The sequence below is a fragment of the Lepidochelys kempii genome, chromosome 7 (genome assembly GCF_965140285.1).
Source record: "Lepidochelys kempii isolate rLepKem1 chromosome 7, rLepKem1.hap1, whole genome shotgun sequence".
NCBI classification, from domain to species: Eukaryota; Metazoa; Chordata; order Testudines; family Cheloniidae; genus Lepidochelys; species Lepidochelys kempii.
In genome coordinates, this window is record NC_136386.1 from 44457336 (window position 1) to 44465747 (window position 8412).

Here is an 8412-nt window from a genome sequence, read left to right on the forward strand (position 1 = left end):
TTTTGGTTCGTTGGCAAAAAAAGTGGGGAAAAAATTGTTATGGGTCAAAGCAAAATCAAATTTCTGTTGCAGTGTTTTGTGGACTGAAAAAATAAGAACAGACGTCCTGTCAGGTTAAATGAAAGGCTTCAGTTGTAAGGTGTTTTAAATTTAAAAAAAATTGAAGTAAATTTTGAATAAAAAAATGAAAAAACATTTCATTTAAAAAAGAATTGGGGTTTCCCCCCTCCAACCAAACAATACAGCGAGTTATCCAAACGGTTCAGTCAACCCGAATCTTCAACTTGCAGCAAAAACCAGTTTCAGACGAAAAATGTTGCCCGACTCTGGGCACATGACACAGAGATAAACTTCGGAGAAAGGCTCAAAGTGCCCTCTCTGTCTGGGGGGCAGGGTGAGATTCGCTCCAATCTATCTGGCAGGCAGAAATGCTCTGCATGTTACACTGAACGGAGCAGCCCTCCTGAGGAGAACTAGACAACTCTGATCATGATGAAGGATCAGAACCAAGACGGCAGCTGGCGAGGGGTGGGGGTCACAGATCAGTCCTAACCTAGGGCTGGGAGCACGTGTGACAAAGCCATTCCTGCTGTTTTGGGAAGGCGAAGTAGCTGTGCAGGAAGGAGGAAATTCTCCTGGGTGGAGGTAGGGAGATTCAGATGTAGACTCAAAATGATCTAGGAAGAATCCAGCAGCCAATGGTTAACATGCAGGGAAGCTCAAGCTGAGGAAACCAGCCTGGAGAGAGAGTCACTGTGGGAAGAGGTTGGCTGTGGGATTAGGGGAAGGCTTTCGTGAAAACTCTGTTGAGATTAGCCGTGTGCTAGCAGCAATGAGGTGAACAGGAAATGAACGAGTGGGCGTAGCTTTGGATCTGGGCTGGAGCCCAAGCAAGCTGTGTCCTAACTCGGCCTCCCTGTCTAAATTCTCAAACAAACCAGGGACGTCATGGAGTGACATGGGAGATGGAGTGAACCCATCCTTGGGGTGCTCTGCCTTTGTGTCTCTTCCTCACACCCTCACAGAGCCTTTCTGCTGAACGGAGGATGATTTGTGAAGTTTTTTTCCCCTGGACAATTTTAGTGGTGGGATCCACCTGATGGGGCTAAAATCTAAAAAGAACCCAGATAGGCTTGTCTCTTCTCCAAGGCTGCAGCTCGTCAGACAGGGCCTTGGCCTCATGGGACACATCATAGCCCAGCTGGGAAACGGCAATGCAACATTAATGATCACCACCACCTAGAGCACAGATTTGTTCTCGCTATCTAGGTACTTACACAGTCTTCATCACCATGGTATCTGAGCAGCTCCTCATCATTCATGGATGTTCTCCTCACAACACCTTGGTTAAGTAGGAAAGTATTATCCTCATTGTACTATTGGGAAACTAAGGCACAGGGTAGATTTAAGTGACATGTCCGAGCTGACACAGGAAGTCTGTAGCCAAGCCAGGAGTCCAGGTCTTCTGAATCCATGTTCTGTGCCCTCACCACTACTCCAGCCTTCCTAGCCATCAAGGCGTGACTGTCTTCAGGAGAGCCTTGCAGCAAAGAGAAATGTGGAGGAAGTGCTGCTGAGAGAAATAAAGCACCAGGTTAGCACTCAGGAATTGTTGAGTGCTCATCTTGGCTCTCCTACTGACTTGCTGAGCATCCTGGGTGAGTCACCTCACTGCCCTGTGCCTCGGTTTCCCCCATCACTAATGCAGCTGCTACTCCTAATTATCCTGTGCTTGTGAGGAGCTGATCAAGTCTGCGCAACACTTTGATCACACAACATGCTGTGTATGTACTAAGGATGGTCATCGGCTAGGAAGGGAGAGAAAACAACCGACAGGGAGGTTTGTGTGGGTGTCTGAAAACTCTGCAGCTGGATGGGGGTTGGGGGAGGGCAAGATTCCCATAATTGCTCAATGGTAAGAAGGCCTTTGCTGCATAGGCTGGTACCTTAGATAATAACACTACAATCCAGACTCAACAGTGGGATCCAAAGCAGCCATCCAGGCACGTGAGGCAGTTTTTTGCTGGAGTTCTGAGCTTTCCTTACAGCCATTTCATGGAGTAGCCCCATTGAGACATTGGAAGAGATGAAGGAAAAGCTCAGCTCCCGGCCCCTGGACAGCCCATATTACCTCAGAAAGCCTGCGGGAGAGAAACGCCACCTCGTGATTAGGATCTCTGAGCTGCTCGAATAGCAAGTTGTAGGAAGAGAGATGGTCCAAACTAAACCCCGCCCTTAGGCAGGAGATGCGAGAACATCCCTGAGGTTAAGCTGGCAGTGCAAGGATCTGGGATACATTGTACTATATGTTACCTTGTGGCACTGAATCAGGTCTATGCTGCCAAAAGCAAAAGGTGTGGTTCTCCAGCGGTTTGCGTAGCAACACACATTCATTTTCCATGCCTGCACATCGGAACGGCAGCATTACACACGTGCTCTGCACATGTGGACCTGATGCTGCCAGGCACAGCGCAACGGAGAGCCAGGCCCGTGATCTTAGCAGGTGCTGAGGTCCAACAAGCAGGAGAAAACCTGACCTCTTCAGGCTCCAAAGACTCAAACGTGAGAGAACTTCCTCATTCAGACGACGGTGTGCAAACTTTCCTTTCACGAACCTCAGCTTTGCGCTGCTGCCACCGGTTACATAAGACTTATGCTATGAGCAGCTCTTGACTCATCGCATCAAGTTTGACAAAAAATGCTCTTTATAATGTTCATGACTGAGCCCATTATGTTGCTCCTTTTTATTTTTTTCCCCAACTTTACCCGATTCAGAAAATTGCATATAGATGGTTTTCTTGCATAATCTGGCTGCTGCTGGAAATAGAGGTGGGTGTAAGGAACAATAGCTATGGGAAGGGCTTATGCCCAGACCCTTCCAGGTATTTAGGCACTTAAGTCCCATTAATTTCAGTGGGAATTAGGCACCTCAATATCTTTGGGCCTTAGCCTTTTTGGAAAATGCTCCTACAGAGTTGGACTGTACCCTGGGAAGAGGGTTTGAGTTCCCCAATCCTTGGAGGAGTTATACAGCTACTGAGCTTAGAATAGATCTTCAAAACAAGGCCTCAATCTCACAAGCCCTCACTGACTTCATGCAGAGTTCTGGGCAGAGCTCTCCATAATCTGTTTTATCCAGCCCATCTCATGTGATGTGCAGTGCACCTGCTGGCTCATCAGCGTATTTTGCTTTGTGAAGCGAAATCACGACCCACAAAGGCAGACACCAAGTGTCCAGTGTCCATAGGGTTGCCAGGTGTCTGGTTTTTGACTGGAACACCCGGTCGAGAAGGGACCCTGGCGGCTCCAATCAGCACCGCCGACCGGGCTGTTAAAAGTCTGATTGGTGGCACAGCAGAGCTAAGGCAGGCTCCCGTCCTGTCATGCCTCTGAGCAGCTCCCGAAAGCAGCGGCATGTGCCCCCTCTGGCTACTATGCGTCGGGGCAGCCAGGGGGCTCTGAACACTGCCCCCACCCCAAGCGCTGGCTCTACAGCTCCCACTGGCCAGAAACCGTGACCCTCCTGCACCCCAAACCCTTTATCCCCAGCCCCACCCAGAGTCTGCACCCCCAGCCAGAGCCCTCACACCTCAACTCCCTTCCCCAGCCCCAAACCTCCTCCCGCATTCTGAACCTCTCAGCCCCAGCCAAGAACCCCCTCCTGTACCCCAAATCCCTCATCCCTGGTCCCACACCAGAGCCCGCACACCCAGCCAGAGCCCTCACCCCCATGCACCCCAACCCCCTGCCTCAGCCTGGAGTTCCCTCCCACACCCTGAACCTCTCATTTCTAGCCTTACCCTGGAACCCACACCCCCAATCAAGAGCCCATACCCCGCCCCGCCCCCCAAACCCCTGCCCCAGCCACATCTTCCCATGATACTCAGCCTCTGCCAGAGATATATTAAACATTGTGAAGCACCCAAAATACTAGGTAATGGGGCCATATAAGTATTGTAGATAAAGAGAATCAAGAAAGAAGAAAGTGTCTGCTATCTGTATGTTTGGAAGTGGGAAGAAAATAAAATATAAGAAATAGTTACACCCAAGAAAAACAGAAAGCCCTTGTTTGTAGCTGTGACCTGAAAGGGGATGGCAGAGTGCTCCCAGGAACTCCAGCCTATCAATACTTCTGATGGAGAGAAATTTGGTTGAAGTAAGTTTATTCTGCATGGGCCTTATGGATCAGGGCTTAAAAACCTCCAAGGTCCTTCTGCTCTGTATGGGTTTAAGGTGTACACTCTAAGCCTGGCCTGCAGGAGCACGTGTGCAGTTTTGCACATGCATGTAATTGTCCTTGCAGCATGTCAGACGCTGGATGACGCACTGTACTAACGCTAAGACCTGAGCGCACACTGAGCCAGCCCAAGGCACCGTTTTTGTTCTACTTCAGCCCTATGTGAAGCCTCATGCTTGCCCTCTGCGGCAGGGTGGGTTTCACCCACCTTGAATAGTCCAACGCTTAGCACGTGCACGTGCTAGAACGTGAACCAGCAAACCCCATTAGCTGCAGCTGGGTCTGAGGGTACAATTCCTACCATGCCGCGCTCTCATTAGAGCCGGCCGGAAAATGGATTCCCAGCTCCACGAAAAAAATTGAGGTGGGGGGGAGGGGGGGATATCATCCCAAAATGGAACAAAAATCCAAACCCTCCATTTTTTCCCCCACATGCGGAAAGGCCTTAATAATCAATTCAGAAAACACCAAAACCTTCTTCCTGTTGGGTCATTTCATTGTTTCTGAAGTAAAGTAGACTCCCCAGGAGCCACGCTACAAGTAGCCAGGCAACTGGCAGGAAGCCTGCTTTGTGGCCATCAAAACGTCATGGACAGCAGCATGTTCCTGTGGTCTGTTTCAGTGTTGATGAATCAGCATTTTTCGATGACAAGCCCCAGTGAGAACATTCAAAGGAAACCCGCAGGGAACCTGTGCAATAGCGCACATGTAAAGGAGAGGCTCATCAAGGGGAATCCAGCCTGAAAGAGCCAAACAATTTCCTCCTCCCTTCCGCTGTTTTGTAACACGCTGCACTGCGCAATTCAGCAGTGCATGAAGTAATTCCCGTGTGTGTGAGATATACATCTACAAAGTGCCTTGAGAGCTTTCAGGGCTAAAGGAATGGAAGTGAATTCCTGCCTGGGATTACATTTATTTTGATTGTCACTATTCTAACCTCTTTTCTCTGCTATTTGCAAAACTGGCTGTGGAACATTATCAGCCCAGCCAAACCAGAACACCTGTGCAGTGTGACCACCACCGCTAAACCTGGACAGTAGCCATGGAGACAACACTGCAGTGACCATGACTGGTATGTCTTTCAGGGAAAACAGGCAGCTCTGTCCCTCCCATACACATAACCCCCTCTTTTTCCCCCCCCGATACTGTAAATCCTAGAAATTAAGACTCAGGAAAGGGATTCCATGGACCAGCGCAGAACAGGGGCGGTGTTAAAAGCACGTCAAGAGTGACAATCCCATAAACTGTTACAAAATGGCAGCGTTGGATCTAAAGGAATCCCTCTGCCATCTTTGCAGGAGCACATATTTTACATGCAAATCCTTGATCCTAGATGATAACCTCGGAAGAGGCCTCTCGAGTCAGCTGGTCCAGCCTGTGACTCAAAGGCTCTGCACAATTTCCATACATGTCTCTGCTCGCGACTCAACTGAAGAAAACGTTCCATGCAGTGAACAGAGACTTAACTGCACATCTTGTGTTGATGTTAAGAGAAGATGAATGGATACATCCCCTTGAAATGCGCTTCAATTTATATCCTGAAGGGGCCTGATTCTCACTCACATGAGGACCTGGTCTGCATACAACTTGCACTCATTCATGGCTTTAAACTGATTTAGTTCAACTGGTGCAGCCCCCTGTGTGGACACACTGGGTTTTAGCCATTTAGCAAGGAATTGCCTTAAGCTAAATCAACAGTGGCCATTTTAAAATCCATTTCCACACTGGGGTACACACAAGTTTACACTGGTTTAAAAATCTATTTTCATGAAACCACCGTGAATTTTTCAGGAGACAAGGCCTTCAGATTCTAGACCACTCTAACAGAGCAATGGGACCTTAAATGGGTGTAACTGGTACTTTTATACTGCCAAAGTGATTTAAATAGGGGCTAAGTGAAAGTGAAAATCAGGCCTTCTGTCTCTAGTCCTAAACTGAGTAACTTGTTCATTTGAGAGACGGAGAGGCGATGTATCTCTTGTATACTGGGGCGTTTGGGTTTGAAAAGAACAGACACCAACCAAACCATACTGAGGAATTCAGCTTGTTTTGATAAAAGAACCAACACTTGAATGTAAAAGTCTGGCTCCCGCTACTGGGTGAATCTGACAAAAAGACAAATCCTGTACTCTGTGCTGGCAGAAAGCAAGGATTTAACGAGCACCCTGCTGGGCTCCTGGGATGGGTAAAGGAGGGGTGAAGCTTTCACTGCTGCTGCCTCGATCTGATCTGCAAACAAACAGGGGATAGATAGCTGTCCCTGAGGCTGAAGACCTAACACCTTTCACTCCTGTTAAACCTTCTCCAAGAGACTGGAAAAAAGAAAGCAGTCTGTCTGTATGTAGGGGCACACGCACACACACACACAGACTGGTTGGCTGAGTGCTGATTGCCATTTCTTTGTCTCCATGACCACCTCTTTGCTTTGGTTTGTCCCAACAAACTCAAAGGTCAATATGCGCTAGCTGAATTATCCCTGGGAATTTAGATCAGATTCTTCAGGTTGCAAACTTCGGGGCAGAGAGCATCTCCCTATGCTTGTATAGCACCTAATGTAATGGGTCTACAATCTCAGTTTAGCCTTCTACATGTTAGTGGAATACAAACAAACAAATATCTTAGGACCTAACATATTTGAGACAGAAAACACCTCCAAAGCCCCATTTGCCTTGCAGTGTGGAAGATACCCCATTTTCAGCCCATTTAGAAAACACAAGACTACACGGAAGAATAAAAAGCTAGAGCCGCATTAGAACAAGTTGTGACAAAGTTCCCCTTCTACCTTGGTGGGTCTTGCGCTTATTGGTGGATTTGCTCGCCTTTTATCAAGCAGCCCTCAGTTTGGCTGTTTTCATGAACCCACAGTCCAGGTCAACTCCTCCTGTGTCTGACCAGGAGTTGGGAGGTTTGGGGGGAACCCAGGCCCGCCCTCTACTCCGGGTTCCAGCCCAGGGCCCTGTGGAATGCAGCTGTCTAGAGTGCCTCCTGGAACAGCTGTGCGACAGCTACAACTCCCTGGGCTACTTCCCCATGGCCTCCTCCCAACACCTTCTTTATCCTCACCATAGGACCTTCCTCCTGGTGTCTGATAATGCTTGTACTCCTCAGTCCTCCAACTGTATGCGTTCTCACTCTCAGCTCCTAGCGCCTCTTGCTCCCAGCTCCTCACATGAGCACTACAAACTGAAGTGAGCTCTTTTTTAAACCCAGGTGCCCTGATTAGCCTGCTTTAATTGATTCTAGCAGCTTCTTGATTGGCTGCAGGTGTTCTAATCAGCCTGTCTGTCTTAATTGTTTCCAGAATGTTCCTGATTGTTCTGGAACCATTCCTGTTACCTTACCCAAGGAAAAGGGACCTACTTAACCTGGGGCTAATATATCTGCCTTCTGTCACTCTCCCGTAGCCATCTGGCCCGACCCTATCACAAAGTGCACACAGATACTGAACTTGCTCCAAGATACAAAGCAGGACTTGTGAGATGCCAAGGGTTTACATAGTTCTCCCCTTGACTTCCAGGCTCCTAAATGCCTGGAGATAAAATGTCAAATTATTCCAAAGCAGTTTGACCCTTCACAAGAATGAAAGGAGACAGATGGCATAAGGCTGAGCAGCAAAGGATTTGTAAAGATTGGCAGGTGCCTTCTTTTGCTTCTTTGTGATGCGGAAAGATGGCCTAGAAGGATTGGGAGGATGGGTTATTTTTCCCCTAAATATCACATCTGTTCTTCCCTGAAGGACTTGTTGGAGGTCTCAGGTTTATTGATTTATTCTGGGGACTGCCTCATACCTCTATTGAAGGAGGTGGCATTTTGAAACTTTAACAAAGACTGCTCTTTCTCCCAAGTGTTTATTAGGTTTTGGAGTTATACTGGTGTTAAAATAAAATTTTAAAACAACTAGTGTTAAACTGTGGCTAAAAATGCCCCTCTCACTCTGGAACTGCTCCCTACGAAGCCAGTCAGGACTCTGGGGAAGTCTCCTTTCTGTGAGCAGACTGTCTTCAGGACACACAGCTCACACAACTTCCACCTTCCTGGGTCTGACCTCGGAGCATTCAGCATCCTCTCTGCCTCTCCATGCACTTCCCACAGCAAGTCCACCCAGGCGGGGTCCTGAGGAAGCCAGAGGGTCCTGCACCCCAACTCCACAGTCAGACGTGACTATCAGCCAGCCA